Source organism: Grampus griseus (assembly GCF_964374135.1).
Source record: "Grampus griseus genome assembly, chromosome: 4".
NCBI classification, from domain to species: Eukaryota; Metazoa; Chordata; class Mammalia; order Artiodactyla; family Delphinidae; genus Grampus; species Grampus griseus.
The window spans coordinates 70,105,071-70,116,360 of NC_138997.1; the positions used below are offsets into that span (position 1 = coordinate 70,105,071).

General features: G+C 40.8%; 1 pseudogene across 1 annotated transcript; it reads right to left on the reverse strand.

Moving 5' to 3' along the window:
• Positions 1–356: 356 nt before the first annotated feature.
• LOC309822289 (mitochondrial-processing peptidase subunit beta-like) lies at positions 357–10,731 on the reverse strand (annotated as a pseudogene). Its single transcript has 3 exons — positions 10,698–10,731; positions 3,447–3,476; positions 357–1,695 (listed from the first exon to the last, which is right to left on the reverse strand). The product of its transcript is annotated as a mitochondrial-processing peptidase subunit beta-like (transcript).
• Between the last annotated feature and the right edge of the window lie 559 nt (positions 10,732–11,290).

The following is an 11,290-nucleotide window of genomic DNA, read 5'->3' on the forward strand; positions in this document are numbered from 1 at the left end:
ACTCTTTGTTGCCGGGCACAGTCTTCTCATTGTGGTGGCTCCTCTTGTTGTGGAGCACAGACTCTAGGCGTGTGGGCTTCAGTAGTTGTGGCACATGGACTTCAGTAGTTGTGGCTCGTGGGCTCTAGAGCGCAGGCTCAGTAGTTGTGGCGCATGGGCTTAGTTGCTCTGCAGCATGTGGGATCCTCCCAGACCAAGGCTCGAACCCATGTCCCCTGCACTGGCAGGCAGATTCTCAACCACTGTGCCACCAGGGAAGCCCTGTTCATTTCTTAAAAAGAATTTATAGCTTAAAACTTGCAGATCACTATTAGTTTTATTAATAAGTATTTCTAAATATTTTGACTAAGAGCATTTTAATCACAAAAACAGCATATGTTACTGCAAGTCCAGTTAAAATCTTGCTCAGTGGAACCAACAGCAGCGATAGCTAGACCCTTATCATAAACATATTTGGCGCACACTTTTTGAACTGTCTCAGCATCTAGAGCATCAATTCCTGCTTCCAAGTTAGGGATGGGAATTCTTCTATTATAACATAACTTTTGCCTACCAATATCTTCACCATGGAGTTGAACCTCAGAGTTGCAAAAACATGTTTTGTTTCTAGAAGAATTTTTGTGCTGCTTTACTTTCAGTGACACTTATACAGAGTCACATGTATTCTTTTTGAACAACATGTAGCATGCCTGCAGCAATGTCTGGTTTACAACTCATATAGAGTCCCCACAATCCTGTATCTCTGTAGCAAGTGTTAAAGACTGGAAGCTATGGCAGAGGTTGCCACATCAGATGAGACAGGCTGGCTTACTAGTTAAATTCATTCCTCCTCTGAAATGGCAATCCTAGTTGCCAGTCAGTGTGTTTGCAACTATGAGAGAGATTGTATCAGGATGTTCCCAACCAACAGCTGCAACAGCTCTTGCAAGGTGTGTCAAAGGCATCTTGTCATTCCTCAAACAAATCTCACTTTCTGTGAATTTGCAGGGAGCCAGAGTTGTTCTTTTTCCTTTGTGTGTGGAAAAAAAAAAAAGTCATCAAAAGGAAACTTTGTTAACTTAAGCTGTTCACTATAGGAGATTCCTCCAGCCATAGCAAGGACTATTCTTGACCTCTTATAATGTGTGGTTATATAGTCCACTAAGTCTTTATGACTTATAGATTTGATATTTTCAGCTGGTCCCCACATTGTCAATCCAAGTGCAGTATTTGATAAACTATGACATTAAGATAATAAAAAGACAACTTCTTGTAAATTAGCTTTGATTTCGTGTATCTCTCTAAGGATTATTCTATACTTGTGCTCAGTCTCTGCTTCTGCCAATGTACTGTTTTGTGTTATATCAGCAGGAACGCGTACAGCTCTTGGCAAATCTTTAGAGAATTCTTTGGCATAATACATGATCTGCTTTCTGGAGGTATAGGTGTTGAAATGAGCACCCATGTTTTCATTTTCAAGTTCCAGATCTAATTTGAATCTCTTTTTGGTGAAGTTCATATGTTCCAGAGAATGAGCTGTTCCATTATTCTTAATTTCATGTCAAATTCCAACATCAATCCAGAGACTCACTGTACATATTGACAATCCAGAGTTTTCAGAGGCCACTCTGAGTTCATTTTCCAAACATGTTACTCATGTTTCAAGAACATTCAGAGCAACTTGTATAGTGGCTTGTGCATTTCTCAATCTGTTGTCTCCAAATTATAATGACAACCCAGTGGCCCCTCTGATCAGGAGCCTTTCAGTGAAACCGCAGAGCTTCTCAGTGAAACCCCAGAGCCACTGCCATACCATGGGCAACAGCATGGCTTGGACCTCCACTGCTACCATCTCTTCTCAATGTCTTTTAACTTCTGTTTTATTTTTTCAATATCTTTTTCCCTCTGCTGAATATTGAGTAATGCTTCAGTTTTGTCTTCCAGTTCATTAATATTCTCTTCCATTGTATCTAATGCTGTACCTATACACTTAGTTTCTAGTTTCATTTATTATGTGGTTTTTTTTTTTCACCCGAAAGTTCTATTTGGTTTTTTTTTTAAATCCACCTGACCATATTTCAAAGTATCTAGTACCTTGTTATACTTCAAATAATCTCTTTCTTTTATTGAGTATCAAAACTACTTATTTTATATTTCTTAATTGATAATTCCAATATCATCCATTTTTGTGGCTATAATCTTACTATTTGTTATTTCTGCTTATTCTCCCTCAAATGACTTGTTTCCTCTTGTGTTTTATAATTTTTATATTTCAGTGAGTTTATAATTACCTGAGGGAACTATTTGAAGCCTTGATTTAAGGAATATTTATCCAGGAAGTCATTATGAATCTTGAATCACTTTAAATTAAATTCCAAAGTTGAGTATTTAGGGACCACTTAGGTAGTGTGAATTCCAGATTTTGGCTCTAAACCCTCATGAGGATCACTTGTAAATAGCAACTTTCAAGATAGACTCTACCCAGAGTCAATGTTGAGATAAGAAAGTTTCTTTACTATTTTCCTTTGCGGGATAGATTTTCCTCTTTCGGTTTACCTTTGCATTAAAAATGTCAGCTTCTGTGTCCTGAACTATTTAGGGATCTTGTGTCCTGAACTATTTAGGGATCTTTTTATGTCTTAATCTGGTTTAAGTCCTAGGCATTGTATCCCCAACCCTGCTTGAGGCCCATTAAAATAAAGAGTCTACACCACCAGTGATAAGTTAATGACCACAGGGCCCCATTGCTTCAGGGTGGTTACCTCTGAAGATTTGTGCTTTCTTGTATTTTTAGCCTCTGATGATTTCCATCATTTTCCTGACAGCTCAGGTAAGCATTTTAACATCTTTTATCTACACATTTTTAGGTGTTGCAAGCCAAGGAAGTTCCTCATGGTATTTATTCTGTAATATTGTGAGAAGTGGAAGTTTGGGCACTATTCTTAAATACTCTAATTTACAAGCTCTATTGTAAGATAAGCTGAATTGAGGAACAGATATAGTCCTCATCACTCCCCCTCACCCACCGCCAGATAAAAGTCCTCTGAACCCCTCAGACTCAAACACTTGAGCGATTAGGGCCAAGTTATCATTTTACCCCCATTATAGCATGGCTGCTGCCCCAGTGAAACACTGGTTAACTTCTTCCAGTAGAAGACAAACTGAACATAAAGTGAGAAGGGACAGTGTCTGGTTCCTGGATAGGTACCCAGCATGATGTACTTACTTTGAGCTTCACAACAACCTAATGAAACGAGTAACGTTGCTTTCATTTTATAAGCAAGAACACTGAACCTCAGTGATGTTAAGTAATTCATCTGAAGGCTACAGAAGGAGCCAAGATGTTCTGAAAGATCAGCCAAGCACATCCTCCTAAAGCAGGCCTTCAGAGGACCTCCGGGTTAACCATTTCCTTACTCATCCAACCATTTGTGAATCCATTCAAGAAACCTTTCTTGATAACTTACCATGTGTATGACACTGTGCTAGACACTGACCTACAAAAATGAATAAGACAAAGAGCTTACATTCTCATATGGGAAGACACAGAAGCAATTATATTATAGTGCAGTAAGTTAAATGCTAGGAGTTATGAGAACATTGGGAAGGGCATCACCCCTGAAACCAGCTCATGTATAGTTTGGGGGTGGAAAAAGGGAAGTTGGTTGCTGACTAAAATGAGTAGTGAAGTAGAGGTAGGCACATCAGTAACAAGTGAAGGAGCAGTCTTTCTTCTTTCAGGAGCTGACTGTTCTTTTTTCTAAAAAGAGGGACATTAGAACTCAAAATGATTGTCTTGAAGAAGGGTTTATTCTCTCCAGTTACCAAGAGCAAAAGCTGTTGCAGTACAGGATCAGCTTACTTGCTGGTTGGGACAGATCAGTGATGGCTTGGTTAGTTATCCATCTTGTGGTCTTTTCTAAAATTGAAACATCACACGGGGAAAGACTTGTCTGGTACAATTGCTTATAACTGCACTTTCCTCTCGATTACACAGGTCGTTATATCAGGAGCTCTCATCCAATTTTCTCAGACCCCATCTCCCTACTGGCCAACAAAGGTTCCATGCTGGGTCTTGCAAAATTAAGCTAGAAGCTTTTCTTCCACCAAAGATTCGAATCCAAGCACAGACGTCAGAGTTAATCCCATTACCCCCTAGAAAAGTAGATTTGTCTTGCTGCCTTTTTTTAATGGTGAGGAATTTTCCTCTACTCAGCAACTCTCTTCACTTTGTTGGTTACACCTACTTGGGTTTACCTTTGTCTGAACCAACATGATGGACAGACCTTTCTGTGTTCTGTGTTTATTTCTAGGGCTTAAAATGTGGGTCATAGACACCGCTAGAGACTAACTATCCACTGGGAATCTTTATCCCCCTCTACCTGTTTGTTCTGAAAACAAAACTGTTATCAGTGACTCTGGAAAACTGAACCTGGAGCTTTGAGGATGTTGTAGTGGTTACTTGATATTACAGCTAAACTGAGTATTCACAGTGGTGTTAATTGGGGTCATCTTCCAACATGCTTTTGAGGTCTGTGATTGCTACCCCTATAACCAAAGTCTCTTAAAGGCTGCATACTTATCAGTAGTTCAAACTGACCCTTGGTCTTTTAGATGAGTCACTTACCATCATACTTGGACATTTAATTCGTTATTGGGGTCTTTCCTAACTAAGCTTTTGTTGAGTGATCTATAGTGAGTCCCCTATATCCATAATTCTTGGCAGTACAGTTTGGACAGGACAGAAGGACGTGTTTCAAATCCTGACTATAACACTTTTTAAAAGGGGGACCTTGGGCAAGTTACTCCATTAGTTTCTTCATCTGCAAAATTGGGACAATAATGTTCATCTCAAAGATTTGGTGTGAGGACTACGAGAAATAATGTATGTAAGACATGTAGCATAGGACATGACTTAGAGTAAGCACTCAGCACGTAGTAGCTGTTCTGATTTCCTTACTAATAAGGGCATCGTGCTCACAGTTCTACCAAGAAGGGGTTGCCGACTTACTGCCAAGAAGAGGGAGGCTACAGATTTACATTCAAGATTGTATGAAGAGCAAGAACGACCAGTCACATTGGAGATTGGTAGACAGATTTTGTACACTCATCTCTGCCCAGTCTTTGGCAAACATTTTACAATATTGCAAGAAATGTGAAACAGAGGGGAGGACAGGCAGAAAGTGAGGTAGATTGAAATTATGCAATTGTTATACATCCCCGGTCCTCTCTGTTGCCACAGCTCCGGTCCATCGTTCCCATTACGTACAGGTCCGTGCTGCCTGTAGCTCCTTGTTGCTTCTCACTCAGGATTCATGAGATCCCTTTGTCCTGTGTGCTAAGAACTGGGTCTTATGGCACCAAGGGGAGCTGTGTTCGGTGTGGTAGTGAAGAAGACATACCAAAGTGACTGTAAGAAGAGCCCAGCTACAACAGTGTGCCGGATGCTTTGCTGGGAGCCTAGGAAACCATGACCATGACCATCTCTGTCCTCAGTTTGTGTACTACAGTCTAGTGGATGAGACAGACAGGCACACAAACAATGCCACTGTAGAGCAGTGAGTGCCATGCAGGTTTCAGCGTAGGGTTCTAGAAACCACAGCTAACTCTCCTGGAGGTCAGAGGTAGGGATATATATATACACTCATTTAATATGTATACTATATGTGTGTGTATACATACACACACACACACTCATTTAATCCTTGAAGAAATCATGTGAAGGAAATATGATGATGTCCATTTTTTTTTCAAATGAGAACATTGGGAGGCAAAGGTGTAAAGTAATTTGTCCAAGATCACCAGCTAGTGTGTAGCAGAGAATTCAAGGCAGGTCTGACTCAAAAGCCCATGAGTTTCCTCTTGTATTTTATAAAATTTTTTTCTGAATATGAAATGTTTATGTAGAAAAACCCAAATAATACAAAAAACAAAGATGCATCCTCCTATATTCTTACATCTTAACTCACTATTAACATTTTATGGTTTGCACCCTGTCTTTATCTTCTGCAGTTTTAAATACATATTTATAAGATTGGCTCATATATATGCATGTATATATTTTTCCAGCTTAATTGGGGTGTAATTGATATATAACGTTGTATAAGTTTAAGGTGTACAATGTGATGATTTGATGCACATATATATTGAAATGATTACCACAATAAGATTAGTTAACACATCTATCATCTCACATAATGACCTTTTTCGTGGTGAAAATATTTAAGCTCTACTTTCTTAGGCACTTTCAAGTATACCATATAGTGCTGTTAACTGTAGTCATGCTGTGATTACATCCCCAGAACGTATTCATCCTGTAACTGGAAGTTTGTCTCCTTTGACCAGTATGTCCCCATTTCCCCCACCACCACTGGTAGTCTCCATTCTAATCTGTTTGACTTTTTAAATTCCACGTGTAAGCGATATCAAGCTATACCTGTCTTCCTCTGTCTGACTTATTTCACTTAACATGCATGCTGGATATGATGATATCCATCACCGTTTAGATTTTTAATTTTTGGATTCCTACTAAACTGAATATTTTTCAAATGTGTAATGATCCCTTATATTTGTTAATTTCCTTATTTTGAGAGCAAGTGTTAGGTGGGCAAACTAAGTCCATGGGCCAAATCTGGTCCGTTGTCTGTTTTGGTAAATAGAATTTTATCAGGACACAGCCATACCCTTTCATTTATGTATTGCCTGTGGCTGCTTTTGTGTCCTTCTGTAGAGTTGGGTAATTGTGACAGAAACAGTATAATCTGTAACTCCTAAAAGATTTACCATCTGGATCTTTACAAAAAGGTTTGCCACCCTGCTCTAGAGAAGAGACTCCTGTATTGTCAATCTCCTAGTCCCTTTATCTTAGATTTTCAATGCTTTCCTGTATGTCTTGAATTGATTTTTTTCATGCTACTTATCCTCAGTCAGAGAGATGTATCTAGACCGGGTGTTGGTCACTAAGCGGGATGCAGGGATTTCCCGCAATTGTCCTTGCTGATCACTAGCCTTCTGGCGGAGTCTTTCTCAGGTCTACAGAAAAGTGATTGCACATTTAATTCCCAATCCTCAGGATCCAGCTGGTATTCATGTAACCTGGCTCTGGGGTTCCGAGAGAGGATTTTCTATCTCCATCCACAGTTCGTTTCTCTGATACAAATCATTAATAATATCATTGGTATTTCTATTACTTTTGAGAGGCAATACAGTTGCCCCTTGAACAATGCAGGTGTTGGGGTGCCCCCCCCCGTGCAGTTGAAAATCCACGTATAACTTTACAGTCGGCCCTCCGTAACCACAGATCGTGTAGTACTGTAGCATATTGACAGAAAAAAATCTGCATATAAGTGGCTCCGTGCAGTTCAAACCCATGTTGTTCAAGGATCAGCTGCATAATATAATTTTTAAAAGCACAGATTCTGGAATCAGATAGTCTGGTTAAAATCTCAGGTCTGTCACTTACTAACAATGTGGATTTGGGTAAATTATTTTTTCTTTGTGCCAGTTTCTCAGCGTCTGTGAAAATCATCGGGATTATGCTATTACCTTCCTCACAAGGGTTGTGAGAGAGACAGTTAGTGCTCACTAAGATATCCATGAGCTCCTTGACGTTTCCCAGGCATCTTTGCTGTGATTGGGGCCATGTGACTAGTTCCAGCCAATGGGCTGGAAGTAGAAATGTCATGTGTCATTGCCAGGCTGGGGCAGGTAGGAGCTGGTTTGCCTTTTGCATCCTCTCTCTCTTTCTCTCTACCAGAGTGCCCTTGGGTGGTATCACGAGACAGAGGGAGCCTGAATCCTTGAGTTACCAGGTGGAGGAGAGTCTCTGCCTACTCAAATCCAGCTTTGCAGGAGTAAGAAATAAACTTGTGTTATGCTAACTACGAAGATTTTGGAGTTATTTATTTCATTTTTACCACAGCATAGTTTATACTATGCTGACTAATACAGGGTTGTTCTAAACACTGATTAAAACATAGAAAGCACTTGGATTAATGCCTAGTATATTAAGTGCTGTAAAAATGTTTCCCTTTTGTCCTCTTCTTAAAAGAACCATAATTCTTAGCATGGACCATTTTAGTTTCCACTTACATCTTTATCACTCTATTTATTACTCTGCTTATGATGAACCAGCCTCATATGGATGCATTTACTACACACACACACACACACACACACACACACACACACACATCATGTTGTCTTAAGGAAGTTAATAGTCTACAAGTAGGGCTAGAAACTTGGGTGTGGAGTGAAGTAAGAAAGAGTTCTCTCTCCATCTCAAAAGACAGCCACCCATGTATGAAGTTCTGTTTAGACAGACTCTGTGTCTCTGAGCAAGAGAAGGGAATCTATGTATCTTGCTACCATCTCTCAGGTTGCTAGGGCCGCTCTGTTTCATGAGGGAAAGCACAAGCAGACTACCATTTTGTTTTCTCAGTACACTTCCATTCGCCTTACAGTTAGTAGAAATTTCTCCCAGATTCTGCAGTAGGCTGTTTTTATCTTTCAGTGTTAATTATTTTCATCTTTTCCTGAGTCTCCATTGGTTCTTTCTCAAACCATCAGTTTTTGACCTCCAGTCATGCTTCTTACATTCATTCATTCTTCTTACACAGACTATATTCCGTCTATATATTCTCAATAAAGTTATTTTCATTTCAAAGCCGTTTTCTTTGATGACTCATTAGTTGGAGGCTGGAACACAGCAGAACAGATATGATTAAGAGAGTGGCTGAAGTTCAGTAGTCTCCATCTCCCACAGTGTTCCTTATTTCAAATAGCAAGCCATCCTTTGTTTCTTCTTTGACATATCAAGTATGCATAATCTAACTTCCTTATTCTTGGAAAATGGAACTTGACTATTCATGGTCTACATCCTGAGCCCTGGTATATATTGTATTTCCATGCTGTTTTGGAGTCATAGGTTGAGGACGTGTGTATTAGCCAATTTTGGTGGAAGGATGAGTAGGGGCCAAATCATGAAGGGACTTAAGTGCCAAACTTAGGACTTTGCACCGTAGGGACTGTGGTAACTTGATACAATCTGCATTTAGGAAAGGCGATCCTGGTAGGAAACATGGAAGGAAGTAAAGAGGATGTAGCCCAAGAGCATTTGGTTTACCCTCTCACCCTTCAGGGAATAGAGAGGAAATATGGACTGTTGTTAGGAAGGTAGAACTGATGGACTTGGTGTCTGGTTGAAAAAGACAGAGGTGCAGTGATGCCAGGTTTCTGACTTGAGTCACTGTGAGTGCTGGTGTCATTTATTCATCAAAATTCAGCCCACAAGAGTAAAAGAAGATTTTTGGAGAAGAAGATAATTTCTTTTTTGCATGTGTTGTGTTTGGGATATCTTGGGAACATTCTGCTGAGGTGTCTGAAAGGCATTTGGATATATAGGCTCAGAACTCAGAGAAGGTAACTGGAGTAGAGAGGAGAGAAGCAGCTCAGGTAACCGTCACCTTTAGGGAGGTGGCTGAGAGATGTCAGTACCTCAAGTAGAGTCCTGAGGGTTGTGAATAGGCAGCAGAGACCTGAGGAAGGGCAGCAGTGTTACTGAAGGATAGCTTTAGTCTGCTGTGCCCACGACACCCTGGGGATTCCCGGAGATTCTAAAGGGGAGAGAATCTGGAGTGGAGAGAAAGTAGTATCCCGATGTTCAGCTGATGGGGACTTTGGAGCCAACAAAAGCTGACATATTAACATGATGTTATTAGCCCCGACATGCAGAATGGTTTACCCATTCATCCTTCAGGGGTTACTTTATTATTCAGTAACAGAAAGGCCTCGGACTTTCCTCTTAAAAACGTCATCTTGGTCTTTTTCCTCTTTCATCCACACAGAGCCCATTGCCTCATATGGAGGCAGCGTGTTGTGGAAACAGCAGGGACTCTAAAAACTTTCAATTCTAGATTTAAACTTGGGGTAGAAACTTACTGGCTAGGTAACATTGGTAAAACTGCTTCGCTTCACTGAGCCTCTCTTTCCTTTCTTATAACCTCAAATATTGTTGAGATTAAATAAGGTAACATTAAGACATTTGACACAGCTAGTTTTCCCTATCTTTCTTTTAATTGCTGAGTAGTACTTTTATGCTTTAATGTCAGCATCTCAGCCAAAGACTTTTCTTTCAGTAAAGAGCACCTTTGTACCAGTACCTTTCATTGAGGTCCAAGAACCTGACCCTCATTTCTGACCCTCATTTTACTGACTGTTGGTTTTAAGCTTGCAAAGGTGTGTCTCTGACTAACTAGATAGGGTCCTCTTTCACTATGATGAAGTTCCAGAAAGCCATTCTTCAACAAAAACCATTCTCCCGGGCTTCCCTGGTGGCGCAGTGGTTGGGAGTCCGCCTGCCGATGCAGGGGACACGGGTTCGTGCCCCGGTCCGGGAAGATGCCACATGCCGCGGAGCGGCTGGGCCTGTGAGCCATGGCCGCTGAGCCTGCGCGTCCGGAGCCTGTGCTCCGCAACGGGAGAGGCCACAACAGTGAGAGGCCTGCGTACCGCAAAAAGGTGGTACCGCGTACCACCTTTTTCTGTGACCCTTGGAAACTGCAGTCATTGTAGTTCAATCTTGTCTGACACAATTTTGTTTGTCTGAGCCCCATGAATGGGGACCGCTGCTGCTTCTGCTTCTCTGCCTGCCCATGAAGGCCTCATCTGTCTCATCCATCTCCTCGAGGTTTGTGATCTCAAATTCCTATTTTATTTACCCACTGTGGTCATTGACTGAACTTCATAGCCCATCGGTAGTCCTTGGCCTGGGGAACCATGTGGATTCCTCTAATCCTTTGTAAGTGGTATAGCCATTTTATTGGAATTTTCAAATTTCCCCCTACTATCTGAAAGCAGAGGTTCCTATGAATCCTTTCCTAAGCTGAAATGGCAAAAAGTGAAGAAGCAATTACCTTGGGATATGTCGTGCTAACAGACGCACAAAATAAATGGAGATGAAGCACAGATGCTCACAGACACAGTTCAAAGCTATGGGGGCTTGATGCTTAGATGCTGAGTGTAGTTCCTGGGGAAGGAGCTGGGTGGTGTCACTCTCTCTGCTCAGGTGCACCCCGCCTCTATAACGGCTGCTACAAAACCAACGCTGAACTCTATTTTCACTTTTTGTCTTGTTTTGTAATAGCGAAACCTCTTCGGATTTCTTTTGGTTAGATAAAACAGGTACTAATGTGGGTCTTTCGTTAAGAGCTAGGTGGAGTAAAGTGAACTCTTGAAAAGCAGGGTTATCTGTACCTGATAAAAGGCAGGGCTCTGTCCATCAAAATATTTGTGATTATAGCTTGGTTATGGC